The 19013-nt window shown below is 46.4% G+C and overlaps 1 pseudogene; it reads right to left on the bottom strand.

Moving 5' to 3' along the window:
• Nucleotides 1–13212: 13212 nt before the first annotated feature.
• The window catches only part of LOC103000883 (cytochrome c-like), an 82056-nt pseudogene continuing 76255 nt past the window's right edge, over nt 13213–19013 (bottom strand).

Raw genomic sequence — 19013 nt, 5'->3', positions numbered from 1 at the left:
GTCCTGGAGGCAGAGCTGGCTTATGTCAGCCCAGCACCGACTGTGTTAACCAGCAGTTATTAGGCACCCACTGTGCACCAAGCCCTGCTCGTGAACATTCAATCCATTCAATCCATTTAAGAAGCCTGTGGGGTTGGCATTACCATCTGCACATGCAGGATGAATGAACCGAGGCTTAGAGCAGTTAAATAACAAGTCTAAGGGGCAGGGAGAGGAGGGAGGAGGAAGGGGAAGAAGAGGGGGAGGAGGAGTACCAGATCACAAGAATGAGCAGGTGGTGAGGGTTTTACACACACTAACTCATTTATCCTCATAACAATGGCATGAGATACATATTATCATTATCTCCAGTTTATAGATGATGAAACTGAGGTGCTAAGAATTTAAGTAACTCATTCAGAACCAAGATTTTAACCAGGGTAGCCCGGCTTCAAAGTTGGGGTCTTAACCACTGAACTGCACAGCCTCCCTGCAGGACTGTTAATGGGTTCAATCAAGGTCAGCCTCACCTGCAAAGTTGAGTGGCTTCCTTTGGTAGGAGAGGAAGAACCCTGGAATGTTCCTAAGCAGGGAGGGGGCCGGCACGGTCAGGGCTGTGCCTGAGACAGAGCACATGGCAACTGTGTGACGGTAGGTCTGGGGCAGGATGGGGGGAGGACTGGGCAGTGTCCAGGCAGGGCCAGTGAAGACCTGATGCAGGCAGGGCAGTGCGGAATTTGGCGGGGGGGGGGGGGGGGGGCGGGGCTCTGAGATGCCTATTCATCTTCCCTTGGCCATTTGCCTTTGTGCCTGCGAGCATGGGGTGGGGCCTTGTTGATGATACACAGCCTGGTTCTGAAAGTGTGCCTGCCTGGGTAGGCGTCCTTTCACAGCGCTCCTTGCCTCCCAAAGGAAGCAGCCAGTGCCAGACTCTGCAAACCCTCCCCGTTTTTGGGCCACAGGAACAGGCCTGGCTACAGGGAGGGCATCCCAGCCAGCTCTGCTCAGGATGGATGAAAGCACCTCAGCTGCAGCCCTGCCACAATGTTCCGCTTCCAAAGGGAAGACCAGGGATTCCCTGGGGATCCAGCAGGAGTCAGGGACACAGCCTGTCTCCATTGGGTTGTGTTCTGGACATTTGGCAGAAAAGCTGGTTGACTCCAGGTAAGATGGATGGAACCGTTCCTCACAGGGTAACTGACTTTGTCAGAGAAGGAAATAGGCAAGGAAACAAACCATCCATCACCTGCTTTTCCATTTGAGGGATGGAGGGAAGCAGAGAGTAGAGCCGGGCTCTGGAGAGGGCAGAGGTTATTCTTCTCCACGGACAGTGTGGAAGGTAGCAGTGCACTGGCATTCTTCCTTATTGTCATCCACTGGGGAACACCAGGGAGGCTCTGATTTGCTAAGACCAATAAGGACCATCAGACCAATGATATCCCTTTCCTCGGCTCCCAAATGGCCCACTTAGCTGTGCTGCCAGACCCAGCTGTCTTTCTTTTCAGGCCTTGCCTCAACTCTAAACCCATCATCAAAGGAATGAAAAATAAACCACCCCGGCACCCGAGATCTCCGTTCCACGGTCCCAGGAGTCCCGACCAGTCCTCTGGGTGCAGCCAAATCAAAGCACTTTGTTGATTTTTCCATTCATTCATGACCATTAATTGAGTATCTGCTGTGTCCTGGGCTCCGTCTGTTGGTGTAAGGGGTGCAGAAGTGAACAAGACAGGCACGACTGCCCCTGCCTGTTGAGGATACAGATGTTATACAAGTAAAAACTGTCCCCCACTATAAACTTCCTGCATGTGCTCTTGCTGGGCCCTTTGACTAATTCATCCAGCTATTGATCCATCACTTACGTCTGTAACTCTGGACACAGGACTGCAATTGGGAAAACTGAGGCCAGGGCCAGAACAGAGACACTGTCCAAGTCCTGGATCCCCATATCTCAGCGACGGCGCCACCCTCCCCAGGCCTGAAACCTACACACCATCCTTTATCCCTCCCTTTCCCTCACCCTCCCTCGAAATCGATCACCAAGGCCTGTTGACTCTAAATCCTGAATTCCCCTAAAAGTCACTCCCAGGCCCTCTGCCTCAGTTCTGCCCCTGCTCTTTCTCCCAGTGCACTGGGCCAGCCTCCCTCCCGGTCTTGCCGCCTTCCATCTTTCCTTCTCCAGTCCAGCCCCACACTGGGAGCCAGAGGGCCCTTTCAATTGCACAAGTGTGACCATGTGGTCACATGGTCCTTTTGCTCAAAAGCATTCAATAGCCACCCAGCAGGGACTCAGCATGCTTCCCAAAGGCCCCCACACGGCACCGAGCCTCCCCAGGACCCAGCTCCCATTCACCTCTCTGCCTTGGGGTCTCCTCTCTCCCCATCACAGGATATACCCTAACCACACAAACTACTGGAGGTCCCCAGGGCTCAGCTTCTCTCCCCTGGGCCTCTGCACATGCTGCCTCCTCTGCCTGGTGCACCTTGCCCCTTCCCACTGGTCACTTACTTTTTCAAGGCCGTGCACAGGCATCACCTCCTCTGGGTTAAATCTGCCGCGTGTTCTCAGAGCTCTGACACTGCCAGCCAGCAGGCGGCTTTCCTCCATGCAGTGATTTAGGGCCCAGGCTCCTTCCATCTCATGGCTCCACCTTCCTCCAAGGCCTCAAATTGCTCTGCTTCCAGCTTGCAGAGGGGAAAGAGAGAGTGGAGAAGACACACCCGCTTCTTAATCACCTCAGCCAGAAGTGACAATCACATCACTTCTTCCAACTCCCTGGTGAGAGCGGATCATATGGCTCCACCTACACGCAGGGGGTGCTGGGAAAGGTAGTCCCAGGCAGCCCCTTCCCAGCAACGTCTCTACACAGCCCCTCACATGCATTGCCACCTTGTCGTCATCTCTGTATTAGTTTACTAGGGCTGCTGTAACAAGATACAGCAAACTGGGTGGCTTAGAACAACAGAAGTTTACTTCTCACAGTTCTGGAGGCCAGAACTCTGTATCAAGGTGTCAGCAGGGCCATGCTGCCTCGGAAGGCTCTGGAGAAGGACCTGTTCCTGAGGCCTCCGCAGGCTCAGGCATTCCTTGGCTCGTGGCCATCTTCTCCCTGTGCCTCCTGATATCGTCTCCTTCTGTGTCTGTCTCTGTGTCCAGATTTCCCCTTTTTATAAGGACACCAGTCATATTGGACAAGGGCCCACCCTAACGATCTCATTTTAACTTGATTACCTCTGGCAAGATCCAATTTCCAAGTAAGGTTACATTCTGAGGAATTGGGAGTAGGACTTGCATGTATCTTTTTGAAGAAACACAATTCAACTTACAGCAATCATCAGCTCCGCTTCATCTGCAACACCTGGGCCATTTTTACCACCATCATCATCTACATCTGGGGGCCTACAGGAGGGTGGAGTAGGTTGTTAAGAGGCTTTGAGGCAGACAGAAGTGGATTCAAGCCCTTCTTTCCAAGGGAGCAACGATCAGGAGGAGACCAGCCCACTGAGGGGCGGGGAGGAGGAGCAGGAAGGTGCTGGGAAAGGACCGCTCAAAACGGCAACCCAGCTGGTCTTTAATGCTGCAGATTCTGAAATGTGATGCACAAAAAGAAAACAGACTCAATTGAAATGGAAATGCGTTATGATGGGTAAGAGGGGGAGAAAATGGAAACTGTACTTCCTTTCAAGAAATGTTTTATGTCACTCCTGAAAGGAGATCTCCTAATAAAAGCAGCCCTGATGCTAATTGAGACAATAGAGATGAGAGAGCATGGAGCCCCGTGGAAAGATGCCAACAGTAACTGCGGTCACAGTAAAGCTTGTCCGCTCTGGACACAGCCCAGAGAAGAGGGTCTGGCGCTGATGATGGGGAGCCTGGAAAGAGCTGGGAGCCCCACTGGCACTGACTTGCCGAGTGACCCTGGGGAGGTCATATAAGGACTCCTCCCTCCCCACCCACCTCCAGCAGCCACAATGGCCTCCAACTTCCTTCCTGGGCCAGAAGGTCAAAGGTCATGGGCAGGCCAAGTACTGTGCAGGGGAAGAAGAGGCTCTGGGTTTAGCTACACCACGGGAGCCTGGGAGGCATTCAGATACTCCATCTGCACAGGCGTTAGTTACAGGTTCACCACTTTCCTGCAGGAGCTGGGCCAGAGGGGGGCTCCAGGGCCCAGTGCCCACCCCTGACCTTGCCACCTGGCAGGCAGCTTTCCTTCCTCCTGGGCAGAGGTTCAGGGCCCAGGGATGAGGGCAGCCCCCTCCTGCCTCTCAGGAGCTGACCATCCCTGTGCAGGACAGACGGTGGCAAGTCTGTGGGGTCATTCAGAGGTGGATTGGAGGAAGGTGAGGACAGGAGACTCACAGCCCTGCAGGAATCACCCTGGGCTATTTCTTCACATAGGGCAGCCCATCTAACCCTCATAGCAAACCACAATGACCCCATTTTGCAGATGAGGAAACTGAGGTCGGAGGGATGTGCCCGAGTCACACAGCAGGAGAGTGGTAGAGCTGGGGCTTGAACCCAGGCCTTCTGGCTCCAGAGCTGGTGTCTTGCTCAGCCTCACACTGAAGCTCTTTACAAGTGGGCATCTCCCCTCTAGCCCCTGTGCCCCGTCATTCATCTCTATGTCCCTGTTGTGCTGATTCCCATACCCCAGCCTAAGGAACCCCTTCATCAGCCTCCTCTGGGAAGCTCATTAAAGATGCAGGTTCCTGGACCCCATCCACAGCTGCTGCATCAGCCTCTCTGGTGCTAGGGGTCCTGAATCTGCAGTTCTTTAAAAACTTCCCTGGGGAGTTATGTCCAAGGAGTACTGCCCCAAGCCCTAAGTGCCACTCTCTCTGTGTCTTCGGGCCTGGGGGGCAGACACCGTGCTAAATGCTTTACATCTAGTGATTCAGCCAAACCTCACTGCAACCTATGAGGTCTCCACCATTATGTCCCCATTCTATGTCCCTAGAGAGTTTAACTCAGTGCCTGGCATATAGTTGTCACTCAAAACACACCTGTTGACGAACTCGCTTCATATATGTGAACTCATTTAAGGCCCAACAGAAGTATGAAGTGGATTTAATTCCCATTTTACAGGAAGGGAGACTGAGGCTCAGAGAGGTTAAGTGATTGGCAGAGACAGGGTCAGGATTCAACAGGGCCAGAGCTGGCTGGTTTGCAGAGCACTGTTCAAGGCAAACTGGGCTCTCCCCCTCCCCCCGTGCACTGAGTGGCAGCAAGGGCTGTGTCAACGAGGAGAGAATTGATCCTATGGCCCAGTGGCTTTGCTGAGGCCTGAGGCCAGGAGCCACAGGGTGCCAGCTGGGCAAGGAGTCCAGCTGAATCCAGAGAGGCTATTTTCACGTCCCGTGTGTGCTCAGAAGCTGTAACTGTGCTGTCTGCTTCCATCATTGGTTTATCCCCCCAGAACACCCCCAACCCAAGCTAGAAGCACTGGAGGCAGTGCGGCCTGAGTGCCTGCCACAGGGTCTCCCTCCAGGCCTGACCTGGCTGTGCCTGACCCCTGGGGAGGGGCGCTGTCCACTGCCCTGTGCTGGGCAGCTCACCTGATCAGAAGGTCCCTTCTCCTGAGCTGAACTCTGCCTCCTGGTGGTTCCTCTTGAAGATCCCAGCTCCACATCCAGGGACAACACAGAACAAGTGGAATCACCCCACCCCCGACAGCCTTCACACAGCATCAACCACAGCAATAGCGCCGGCAATAAGAGCTATTTACTGAGTGCTCACCACCTACCGGGCAAAGGGGTTCACTCGGATCATCTCATCGAGTCTCATGACAACCTGTGAGGTGGGGGCAGCTATTGTCCAACTGTGCACATGGGGAAACTGAGGCTCGTTGAGGCAGAAAGGTTTGCCGAAGATCATGCAACATGAGTGCTCGAGAAATAGTACCCTCTTTCCCCTTTCCCCTCCCTTGGATCCTGCTGACACCTTGCTGGTGTCCCTTTCTGAATTCTCCTAAAATCCTAGAATAGCCCTTGGGCTGTCAATTCAACCAAATCTGTAACCTCATCCACCCCTGGATTCCCTTCCCGTGAAATAATGAATGTCATTATGATGCAAGCCACGTTGATTGGGGTTTTATTGATTTGGAGTCTGAGCAACATTACATTACACACACAAGGTTCATGATAACGCAAAGGGCTGACATGACTGTTAAAAGAGATTATCAATGAATTAGACACAGAGCCAGGACACATAGAGACACCAGGGTAATTCTGACCTCTTGCACCCATGCCCCCTGCTGTCTGCATTGCCTTTCACAGCTCTCCAAGCACATTTTGCTCTGGACAACCCCACTCACCCTTCACAGGGGATGCTCAGAGAGGTGAAGTCACCTGACTAAGGTGACTCAGCTAGTGAGGGGCAGAGCCTGGGAGTGGACCCACTTTGGTGACAAATAGGGAGCATTTCCCTGCACCATGGTCCTCAACTGGGCCAATATTGCTGGTCCAATTAGATTGGTTCAATCTAATTGTGTGGATTACAGAATGACAATGTCAATTGAATGCACTCATCAGACAAGCCCCTGCTTCTCCCTTAAATAAGAGAAAGTGAGAGGTGGAAACTGAGGCAAATGCTTCTGGACAATAGTCCCAAGAGTGTGGCGGCTCCTACTTTAAGAGTCAGTAGGAAAATTGTAAGGGGGAGATGATGATGCCCTCATTACCCCAACTATTAATGTTACATCATTCATGGTCACTGACCACAAGACATGGTACAGGTGAGGGGGGCTAAACTTCTACCCAAGCCCCTAGCCAGCTGTAAGCCCACCCCTTCCCTCTATTCGAGAGAGCATGGGAACACAAGGGAACAGGCAACGGAGACAGAGTTAATGCGGCTCCCGAGAGCACCCACTCAGGCCTTCCTGGAATGGGGGTGAGCGGTTTCCCCAAAGAGGAAGCGCTTTGGCTCTCTGTGTCCTGAAAGGATTGATCTTTCCCTGTTTATGCTGAGGCTCAAAGGGCCAAGTTTAATCCAGAGAAGGCTTTACACTTGGTTATTAGACAAGAGTGAGGTCAACAAGGGCTAATGGGGACTATTTCCATCCATGCACATGGTCACAGCAGCCGCCAAGAAAAGTGTGTTAGCAGCCAAGGTCTGTCCGGGACTCGGGCCTCAACACCAAGAGTGTGAACCAGGGGCATCGCCACAGCCAGTGTTTTGCTCTGGATTCTTTCTTTCCCCAAGGAATGCAGTGACTCTGGCTCTGACATAAGCAAATCTAGATGTGCGGGAACACGGTTGAAGACAGCAAAAGAATCACAGTGGCCTCAGCTCTCTCTAGAAGTGGAGGATGTTTTAGGAGACTGCCAGACTAGGGCTCACACTTCCCTGCTCAAATGCCTCCAAAGGCTTCCTGCAGCCCTGACTGGAGAGATAGCCTGGGCCAATGTTGCTCCAGCCCCACCTTACCCCGCTCCCCTCACTTTATCTGCTCCAGCCACATTTGCCTCCTGGTCATGCTAACCTGCCCACCCCAGGGCCTTTGCACATGCTGTTCTTTTTGCCTAGAATGCTTTTTTCTTCCCACTTACCTGAGAAACTCGCATTCGTCACTTGCTCAAGACAGCCTTCCCTGAACCTTTACTAGAGCTATAGCTGTACATAGATGATTTACTTTTTTTACTGTCTGCTCCCACTGTAGTCTAAGCTCCAGGAGGGCAGGAACCATAGCTGATTCTTCTCTCTGTTGTATCCCCAACCCCTAGCACAGGTCCTGTCACAGAGCAAGTAGCCAGTAAATACTGAGAGTGAGTGAACGAGTGAGCGTGTGAATAAACAAGGAGTTTTAGCAGTGGTTACCATAGATGTATAAGGCTCTGTCAATGTAAACGTTACCTAATTATCCAAATGTTCAGGGGGGGTCTCCCTAGTTTGAGGGATCCCAGAGCTAAGAGATGATCCAGAAGGCACTTTGAGAGATCCAAATTAAGGCAACAAAAGAACCACGTATCAGTGTCAAGTTTGAGAAACATGGAGTGGAAAGCAGATCTTGGGGGAGGGAAAGAAGGTGGAGAGGACAGAATGGACCCAGCTCCTTCCTCTCCCACTACCAGCTCCACCCCAACTCCCAGAAACACCCCTCATCTACATGCCTGAGTGGGACGGGTCTGCCAGTGTCCCCCCAGCAGATTCTCCCATCTTCCTTTAATAACTGAACCTCAAATTTCGGCTTTGTCCGTGGCTGCTCAGACTACATCTCCCAAGGCTAAGAAAACCTTTGCCTCAGCCCATTACTGCTGCCTTGACTTGGGCACAGCCAGCCCACAGAGCAAGGGAAAGGGAAGGAAGGAAAATTTACGGCACCACTGATGGGGATGATGGTTATGAATGGGGGGGTGTCCAGCCACCCACCCATCATACCCGCCGATTGAAGCCTCGGGCAGGTGGGCTCAGGGGCCAAGTCCTCCTCACTGCAGGGTTCCCTCTGGCCCCCCCCCCACCAGGCCTAGTGGAGTCATCAAATAAATCCAACATTAAGAAAAGCGGGGCAGGGGTGGGGGACTCAGCAGACACTTTCCTGAAATTCAATGGTAATAAAAGAGAAAAATGGACCCACTCGCTCTAGACAACCCGTGCCAGAAAAGTAATTATCCCACTTTCTGGTCCTCCGTGAGGATGCCAGTGGCAGAAGCACCTGCCCAGGTAATTCATCAGCCTCAGATTTATGGACTCCCCGGGAACCCAATGTACAAAGATTCCTCTCCAGCTCACTTGAAACAGTGCTATTTAGATTTTGTCAAGATTATTGCTCTTCTCTGCCATCCCTGAGTGGGAAGGCAGGCACCATAATGAGTGGCACAACTGAATATCGATTTGCCAGCACCAACCCTGAAGAAAAATCGCTACAAATGAGCCAGTTGTTGTCAACTGCCCAAGCCCTCCGCAGGGCCGTGGTTTCCCCGTGAGTCACTGAGCTGCCGCTGTCACACCAGGCAGACAGAGAGCCCAGCTGCGTGATCATAGGGGAATAAGGTGTTGTATAGAAAGTACCACAAGCCTCAGTTTCCTCATCTGTGAAATGGGAATCACAGCACATGCTGATGAGGGCTCTCATCTTCTTTATTGCTTAAAAAAAATTTTAAGATGAGCATATATTTCTTTTGTATGGAGAAAACTAAGCACAACGAAACATAGATAAAATGAGGGTGTAGTACACACCCAATTGATGTGCAGTGAGAGCTGAATTAGATGATACTCACGGCGCCCACCGCACAGGGCTGGGCAGGTGCTGAGTGCACAATGCCTGGGGCTGCCAGGCCGCTCTGATGACTGTGGCGGATGCTGGATGTGCCTGTCGCAAATCAAGGCTCTTGGCATGGTGCTGCCTGTGACACTGGGCAGGGAGGGTGACTTCTCTGATTCATCCATCAAATAAGAAAGACACTGGCTTCCAGCCTAGAGGCAGGGGCATGGACTGCAGACCTTCTCATGCCATTTCCAGTCCCTGAAACCCCTGTTTGAGTCAACGAGGTGTTGGTGACCTTTGATGTCAACCCTTCAGGAGAACAAGACATGACCGCCAGGGTCTCTTCACTTCTCTGTGGTCCAAAGCCTTCACTCACCTGCTCACTCATTCATTCATTCAGGTGCCCAGAAACACTTATTTAGCACTTTATAAGCCATACCCTGGTCCTCCGGGAGCTCTAAGCCTGGTGGGTGAGGAATACAGGAGCAGGAGAGTCTGGTGCAGTGGGAGGTGCCGGCTGCAGAGATGTGTGGGATCTGCGGGAGCTCTGAGCAGGGCTTGTGTGAATCTACCTGGGGAGGTCGGGCAAGCTTCACAGAGTGACATTGAACTGAGGGGGGTGGGGGAGAGTTTGTTGGGATGTCATGGTGGGAAGGGCACACCAGACAGAGGGAACAGCATGTGCAGAGGCTCAGAGGCTGGGAAGCATCTGGCCTGTTCAAGGAGGAGCACATGGTCTGGAATGGCTGGAGGATGGGCTGTAACTTTAAGGGGTGGAGCAGAGGTGAGAGACGAGGCTGGAGAGGCTGGTGCCTGGCAGACAGTTATGTCACCTCTCAGAGCCTCAGTTTCCTCATCTGTAAAATAAAGGCAATAACAGTTCCATCCTCATAGACTTAAATGAGAAGAAGCATAGCATTGTGCGAAGCACACAGTAGGCACTCACTAGTTGGTCCCCATCACTGGTCTGACAGGTATTGAGCTCCCCCTCAGCCTCTCTCAGGTCCTCCCTCTGGCTGCCCTGTCTCCCCATCCTGGGACCCGCCCCCACTTGTGCTCCAGGCCTGATGTCACCCCAAGGTTCTGAGTAGCTCTAGCCCAGCTCCAGGCTCGGCCACAAGCTCAGCGCCTGGCACAGGGTGGGCACTTGTGCACGTGGGTGAGCAGTCCTGTCGGGACAGCGTCCTCCTCCAGCTGCCCAGAGCTGCCCATGCCTCAGCCACTGCCCTTTTCTGTGGCCAACCCCACCCCCTGCCTCCCCACACCCCACCCCTCCCCCCGCCCAGGGCACCATCCCAACCTGCAGCCCTGCTCATGGTTCCTGAGACCCACATCTGGGATCTGCTGCATCCCAAAGGCCCCTATGAAGGGCACACCCATGAGATCCACTTCCTGTGGCTCCCACCTTTCTAAACTCTCTTGTCTGACAGGACAGCCTTGTCATTTATCTGGGGCCTCCAAGGTTAACTGTACTCTGAGCTGCGACCAGCTGGTGTCTGGGCTTTGGGAAACCTGGGTCTTCTGAAGTCAGGCTGGGGGCACAGAACATGCCAAAGTGAAGACCTCCTGATTTCTTGATTCTGCCCGGTCTTAGAATGAGGTCATTTCCAGGAAAAAGAAACTGAGAGAAAGAATTAACAGCCAGACTGGTAAAAATAAAACATGAACATATGGCCATTCACAATAACATCATAAATAAGAAAATACTTAGGAATAAATTTAACAAATGAAGGGCAAGATTGTGCACTGAACACTATGAAACATGGCTGAGATCAATTAAAGAACATCTAAATAAATGGAGAGATATTTCACGTTCACGGGCTACAAGACTCCATATTGTCAAGTTGGCAATTCTCCCCAAATTGATCTACATATTAAATGCAATCCTTATAAAAATCTCAGCAAGCTTTTTTATAGAAATTGACAAACTGGCTCTAAAATTTATATGGAAATTCTAAGGACAGAGAATAGACCAAACTATTTGGAAAAAGAACGAAGTTGGAGGACTGATACTACCTGACCTTGAAACATATTATAAAGCCATAGTAATCAAGATAGTGTGGCATTGGTGCAAGATAGGCATATAGATCAAAGAAAAGAAACTGAGTCCAAAAGTAAGCCATTAAATTTATGGTGAATTGTTTTTTAACTAAGGTCCAAAAACAATTCAATGTCTTGTTGAATTGTCAAGGCACGTTTGACCATTTGTTCAAACTTGTCAACCAATGATGCTGGGGCAGTTGGCTACCCACGTGAACTTAAACCCTCACCTCATTCCATGCACAAAAATTAACCCCAAATGGATTAAAGCCTTAAATATAAGAGCTAAAACCATAAAACTCCCAGAAGAAAACAAAGGAATACATCTTCGTGACATTGTGTTAGGCGAAGAATTTTTCGCCTTTTTGGAAGAGACCAAAAAGAAGATCCATAAAAGAAAAAAAAATCAGCAAATTTACTTTATCAAAATTTTAAAAATTTGTTTCAAAGGACACCATTAAGAAAATGAAAAGACAAGCCCACAGACTGGGAGGAACTATTTGTAAATCCCATACTGATTAAGGTATTGTATCCAAAATATATCAAGAACACTTATAATTCAATAATAAGAAGACAGACAACTCAATTTAAAAATAGGCTTAAGACTTGTGTAGACATTTCACCAAAGAAAATACATGGATGGCTAATTAGCTCATAAAAACATGCTTAACGTATTCAACTAATGAGATTAGTCATTAGGTAAATGCAAACTAAAACCAGCAGTGAGATACCAATTCACACCCACTTGAATGACTATACTTTTTAAAAGGACAATATCAAGTGTTGTTAAAGGAGTAGAGAAATAGAAACTCTCTTATACTGCAGGTAGGAATGTAAAATGGTATAATTACTTTCGGGAAACAGTATGGCAGTTTCTTAAAAAGCTAAACATAAACTTACCATAATACCCAGCAATTCCATTCCCAGGAATCTTCCTAAAAGAAATAAAAAACCTATGTTCACAAAAAGATTCATATGCAGACGTTCATAGCAGCATTATTCATGACAACCAAAACGCAGAACAACCCAAACGTCCATCAAATTCGAGTGGATACATAAATGTGAGTATCCATCCAGTGGACACCACTCAGCAATAAAAAGGAAGAACTACTGACACATACTGCACATGAATGACCTCAAATATATCATGCAAAGAAGCCAGATGCAAAAGACTACATACAGTAAGACTCCCTTTATATGAAGAGTCCACCAAAGGCAAACTTACAGAGACAGAAATCAGACCTTGAATGCCTAGGACATTATGTGTGTTTGGAGGGGAGGGGAAGGTGGGGATTAACTGCAAGCAAACACAAGGGAACTTTTGGGGTGATAGAAATGTTCAATAACTGGATTTCGGTGATGGTTACACAACTCTTGTTTGTGTGTGTGTGTGTGTGTGTTCAATATTCTTTGATATTATACATAAACTACACTAAAATGCCTTTCATTAAATAAAAGGCAACATTTTAGATACAGGGAATTTTAATTAAATAGGCATAGTTAAGACCAAAAAGATAAAGTAGACATTGCCAGCTTATCTTCAACCCTTGCCTTAACAGGCTGATAAACACAACTTGAAACACACAGGTGAGTCTTGCTCTGTTTTATGAAACAATAAAGGAATCTCCTCAGTACTTAAATATGTTAATATAACCTGTTGTACAGATCTACCTATAAAACCAAACTCCTATAGGTTTTGAGATGGCATTCACCATCTCTGTGAAAAGTTGAACATTACTAATCAAATTCAATCATATCTTTAGAAGGGGAAAACAGTGACAGCCCTTGCTGAACCAGAATTATTATCAAAATTCAAAAAGCTGTTCATCGTTTAGCCACAAGCCAGTCCTATTTAAATCAGGACTGTCCAACAGAAATATTCTATCAGCCATTCACCATCTGAATTCTGGTATATGAGATCAGTTTAGATACGATATGCATAAAAAGGTCATAGACATTTCTGTGTTGTAATAAATAGGACAGTAGCCACCTATTACTCAATAGTAGCTTTTTTGAGAGAAGTTACTAAGTTTACGCTTTCTGCCTTCTTAATGCCAGTGAAGATTACTTTTGTTCCAGGAATGTACTACTTAGGATTCTCCAAATACTCCCCAGTGATGCCTTTGTTCTTGTTGACATCTGCGTAAGAGAATCCAGGGTCCTGAACTGTCTTTCGCCCAAATAGAGCATGGAGGTTTGGTCCAGTCTTGTGCTTGCCTCCCTTTTCCACGGTAGGGCACTGGACACACTGCTGAAAAATCGTCTTGCCCTTCCCCACATCACCCACTTTGAAATTGTTCCTTTGTCATATGTGATACGAAAGTTCCAATACAAGTTGGATGTCCACTTTCTCCACAACTCTTGAAGTTTACTAAAAATCACTGAATCATACTCTTAAAATGGGTGAATTTTATTATAACTTATATGTCAATAAAACTATTTAAAAGAAACAACTACATGGGAATGCACCACAGAGCGGGCTAAATGAGGAAGACAATAGGTGATGGACGCAGTTCTCTGCCAGCTCCCATTTCCTTCTGAGAAAAGAAGAGGGAGCTGGAGAGTGGTCTTAGTGATTTGGACCAGTCTTAGCAGGAACAACTCCCACAGCTCTTAGAATAAAGGCCCAACTCCATCCTGGCCAGGCCCTGCCCTCTCCAGCATCAGTTCCCAACACTCTCCCATGCCTTATGTCCTCCCCAAATACACTGGCCTTCTTTCAGGACTTCATATTGATGTAGTCCTTCCCACCTCAGGGCCTCTGCATGTGCTGTCACCCCTACCAGAAACACATTTCGCTTTCTGCCTCGGTACCTTCTCATCAGTCTTCAGACCTCAGCTCCATTGTCTCTTCCTTGGGGAAGCCTTCCTTGATTTCCTGAACTTGGTCAAATTCCTCTATGAATTGGTATCATAGACCCTTTCTCCCTATAGTATTTATCACAGTAGCAACTTTTTATTTATTTGTGATATCATGACTCATGTTAGACCAGTTACCATGAAGATAGGAAACATGTCTAATTTGCTCACCATTGTATCCCAGGGCCCAGCACAGTGCCTGCCACATAGTAGATGCTCAGTTAATTGTTAATGACTTGCTGAAAGTTAAAATTCTAAACTTCTTAAGATCAGGGGATTGTAGTATTTAAAACTTCTGTCATTTTGAGATATAACAACTCAATACATTATGCAATTATTATGTTCCTGAAATATTTCATGTGCCAGAGAGCAAAAAAATCTACAAAAAACTAGTAAAACCTGACCTTGAAGTTTACGGTTTCATCATTTAAGGAGCTTTTTTCTCTTCTCTAGCCATGCTGAACAAGAAAACAGGAGAGAATGTACAAATTACCAGTATCAGAAATGAAAAAATGGTCATCAGTACTGATCCCATGGACATCAAAAAGATACTAAGGGAATAATAAGGGAACAACTTTATGCACACAAATTTGATAACTTAGCTGAAATGGACCAGCTCCTTGAAAGACACAAACTACCAATACTCACAGAAAGACAAATAGATAACCTGCATAGCCCTTCAGCTATTAAAGAAATCGAATCAATAATTCTTTTAAAGTCTTCCAAAAAAGCAAACAACAGGCCCAAATGGTTTTGCTGGTGAATTCTACCAAACATTTAAGGAAGAAATATTACCAATTCTCTACAATCTTTTCCAAAAGATAGAAACAGAAGGAACACATCTTAATTCATCCTATGAAGTCAATAGTATCCCAATACCTTAAAAAAAAGACATTATAACAAAAGAAAACTACAGATCAATATCTCTTATGAACAGACACAAAAATTATCAAGAAAATATTAGCGAATCAAATCTGACAATGTATAACAAGGATGAACATGTCAACCAAGTGGATTTTATTCCAGGTTTATGGGCTAGAAGACTCCGTATTGTCAAGAACTGTTAACATTTGAAAATGCAAGGATAGTTCAACATTTGAAAATGAGTCAGTGTAATCCACCATAGCAAAAGGCTAAAGAAGAAAAATCATACAAATCATATCAACTGATGCAGTAAAAGCATTTAACAAAATCTAATGCCTATTCATCATCATTCAAAAAAAAAACAAAACAAAAACCTCTCAGCAAACTAGGAATAGAGGAAAACTTCTTCAACACAATAAAGAACATCTACAAAAAACCTACAGCCAACATCATATCAATACTTAATGGTGAGATTAAGATCAAGAATAAAGTAAGGATGTCTTCTTTCTTATCACTCCTATTCAACATCATACTGGAAATCCTAGCTAGTGTGATGAGACATGAAAAAGAAATTAAAAGCATATATATCATAAAGGAAGAAATAAAACTGTCTTCATTCATAGTTGACATGGTTTTTTACAGAAAATCACCAAAATTCTGCGAAAAAAACCTAAAATAAGTATAGCAAGGCCACAGGATACAAGATTAATATACAAAAGTCTATTGCTCTTCTACATACCAGCAATGAACAAATGGAATTTGAATTTTTTAAATACCACTTACAATAGCACCAAAAACCCAAAGAACTTAGGTATATATATTAAAAAAAATATATTCAGGATCTATATACTAAAAAACACTGATAAAAGAAATTTTTGAAGGTCTAAGTAGAAGAGACAGTCCATATTCATGAACTGAGACTCAATATTGTTAAGACATCAATTCTTCCCAACTTGACATATAGACTCAATGCAATACCAGTCAAAATCCCAGTAAGTTATTTTGTAGATATTGACAAGCTGATTTATGTGGAAACATAATACTGAAAAAGAACAAAGTTGGAAGACTCACATTATCCAATTTCAAGATTAACTCTAAAGCTACAGTTTTCAAGACAATGAAAGTTAGACACTTAGATCAGTGGAACAGAATAGAGAGCCCCAAAATAGACCCACATAAAAATAGTCAACTGGTTTTTTACAAAAGGGCATGGCAAGCCAATGGAGAAATAATAGTGTTTGCAACAAATGGTGCTGGAAAAATTGTATACCTATTTGCAAAAACAAATGAACCCAGGCACAGACCTTACATCTTTCACAAAAATTAACACCAAATTGATCATAGACCTAAACGTAAAATGCAAACTATAAAATTTCTAGAAGAAAACATAGGAGAAAATCTAGGTGACTTTGGCAGCTATTCCCCCTGCCATCCCTCAGCTACCCTTCTGTGTATAGTTATGCCCCTTCTGGCTGCCCCACCAGCCTGAGAGATGTTGAAGATAAACACAACCAGACATTAGTTACAGCAGTGAAAATAGAGTTTATTCAATAACTACTGACACTAAGGGAAAGAGCTGAGCTCTACCCCAATCTGTGCAGAGGTGACTGGGTGTTTTAAAGGGGGAATGATGAGGAAGAGAGGCAACGGCAGGGTCTTGAGCAGAGTCAGGAAAGTGAAAAATTACAAAGAATGGGAAGGAAGGTTGGTCCACGTAAAACCCATCTGGGTTTGCTAAGTGGCACTCATTGATTTAGGCTCCTGCCCTCCCATGAAGGTTGGGAGACAGCAGCCATATCTTCAGGTGTTGGCTGGAACAAACAAAACTTCTTTTGGCATCCTTGAGCTTTGTCAGGCAGGCTCTTTAAGAGGGGCTAAGGACACCCTAGGGATGTGGCCTTGAGCTGTTAGAAACTGTTGTGTTTTGTTCAATCCTTTAGAGCTAAGGTTAGGCTTAGTCAAAAGGAGGGTTCAGAGGACCCAGGCTGGAGTCCAATCAAGGAAAGAATTTTTGTCAGAAACCAGGGGCATTTATTCATTCTGGGCTGTCAGTTCAATCTGCTTATGGTGCTTAGGGTTTTGTTAAATTTCCTGTGGCATCAGCTGCCCAGGTAAGTTCTTCTTAAAAGCCTTCTCTGTAAGAGAGTTGACAGTGCCAGTTTCCCTTGGAACATGGATCTTATTCATCTCTGTCCCCCCACAGTGCCAAGCACAGCACCCAGCTCTTAGTAAGAACATGGGAAAATACTGGTTGAATTGGACAGAACTTGAAACAGAAATTGAGAAGGTTTTCAAGGGTTGCATTGGAGCAGAAAAGAAACGGGTTTATAAATCAAAATCATTTTCTGTAGCTCTCTGGAGAGTGTAGCATTTCAAGGAAGGCTTTGGAAATCTTTTGTAAAGTGTGGAACTGCTTTCTATTGAAAATAGTTTTGGCTTGTAAGGGTGTTTCACACACACGCATGAACTTGTGTGCACAAATTATAGAAATAATATATGATTTTTGGTAGAAAGAAAGAGAGAGAGAAGAAGGAGGTAGGTAGGAAGAAAGAAGGGAAGAAGGGAGGCAGGAGGCCAGGAAGGTAGGGAGGGAGGAATGAATAGACAGCTGGATGTATAAGCCTAAAGTTCAGGGAGAGGTCCAGGTTGAGATGTACATTTGGGAGCCATCAGCATATGAATGGCATGTAAAGGCCACAAGTCTGGTGAAGTCCCGAAGGGGGTGAGGGGGGATAAGGAGAAGAGAACCAATGGCAGAACTCTGGAATAACTCAAGGGTTACAGGTTGAGGAGCCAAGAAAGAACAAGCAAAGGAGATGGAGGAGGAGTAACCAGGGAAGCAGAAAAAAACAAGAGAGAGTGGGATCCCAGAGCAGAGAGGAGGGAAGGTTTGAGAGCCATGAGCAACAATTCCAAATACTGATAGGTCAAATGTCATTGAAAGTTGACCATTGGGTTTATCAGTGCATAGGTAATTGATGACCTTAACAAGAGCAGTTATGGTGGAGTGTGAGGGGATGAAATCCAATTCGAGTTCAGTGAAAAGAAACTGGGAGGAGGGGAATTAAAGATAGTAATAATCCTGACTTTTGTTTTATTGTAAAGGGAAACAAAAGTAGCAGAAGAGGTTGGATATTGACTTGTTTCTATTTGGGGCGATTAGAGAATTAATGGTGTGTTTGTACACTAATTGGAATGATCCAGAAGAGATGGGAACATTACTGATGTAGGCAAAAAGGGAAAGGATCTCAGGCACAAATGGCTTGGATAAGGGACATAGAGTTCATGTAATGAGAGGGCCTCAATGCATGAGGAATTTTCCTGAGAGTCTCCCACACAGGCACATATCCTTCCAGATACTCACTTATCTGTATACAAACCAAGATTATTAGAATCTTTATAATGCTATTTGTATTTTTCATCAGTCTACTTTCTTTATTCAAAAACACATCATGGACATTTTCCCAAGTCAGATCGTAGAGGCCAAATTCAATCATTTTAATGGCTGCTCTGTACTCAATGGTATGGATATGCCATAATTTAAGTAACCAATCTCCTACTGATAGACATTTAGATTTCTCCAATTTTGCTATTACAAATAACATCGTAGTGAAGATCCTTGCATAGCTTTGTACTCTAGCGTATTTCAGAATGATCAACTCCTAGAAGTTAAATTGCTGAGACAAAGGACACGTGCATTTTGAATTTTGATAGACACTGCCCAACTGTCTTCCGCTAAGGTTACCCCAGTGACTATCCCACCAGCAGGATGTGAGAGAGGGAGTGTAACACCAGGGGATTGGTTTGAGTTTGGACTTTCCATAGCAGACTTGCTTAAGGTAGTTCAGCCTGAAAGTACGTCTGTGTCAGAACCATAAGTGATAAACAATTGCCCTCTCATCTTCAGCCCGCAGGAATGTGCTGACCCCAGCTGGTCTGGGGAGCTGGAGAAGCGGAGAATTGGGACGGTGAGAGAGGAGAGAGCAGACAATGCGGGGCAGGAGGGCAGATCTGGGGAGCTGCAGGGAGTCAGGCTCTAGCCTTGTTCCTCAAGCCACTCCTGTGGGGTCC

This window comes from Balaenoptera acutorostrata, chromosome 1, assembly GCF_949987535.1.
Source record: "Balaenoptera acutorostrata chromosome 1, mBalAcu1.1, whole genome shotgun sequence".
Lineage (NCBI taxonomy): Eukaryota > Metazoa > Chordata > Mammalia > Artiodactyla > Balaenopteridae > Balaenoptera > Balaenoptera acutorostrata.
This window is presented reverse-complemented; position numbering and strand designations above follow the sequence as displayed.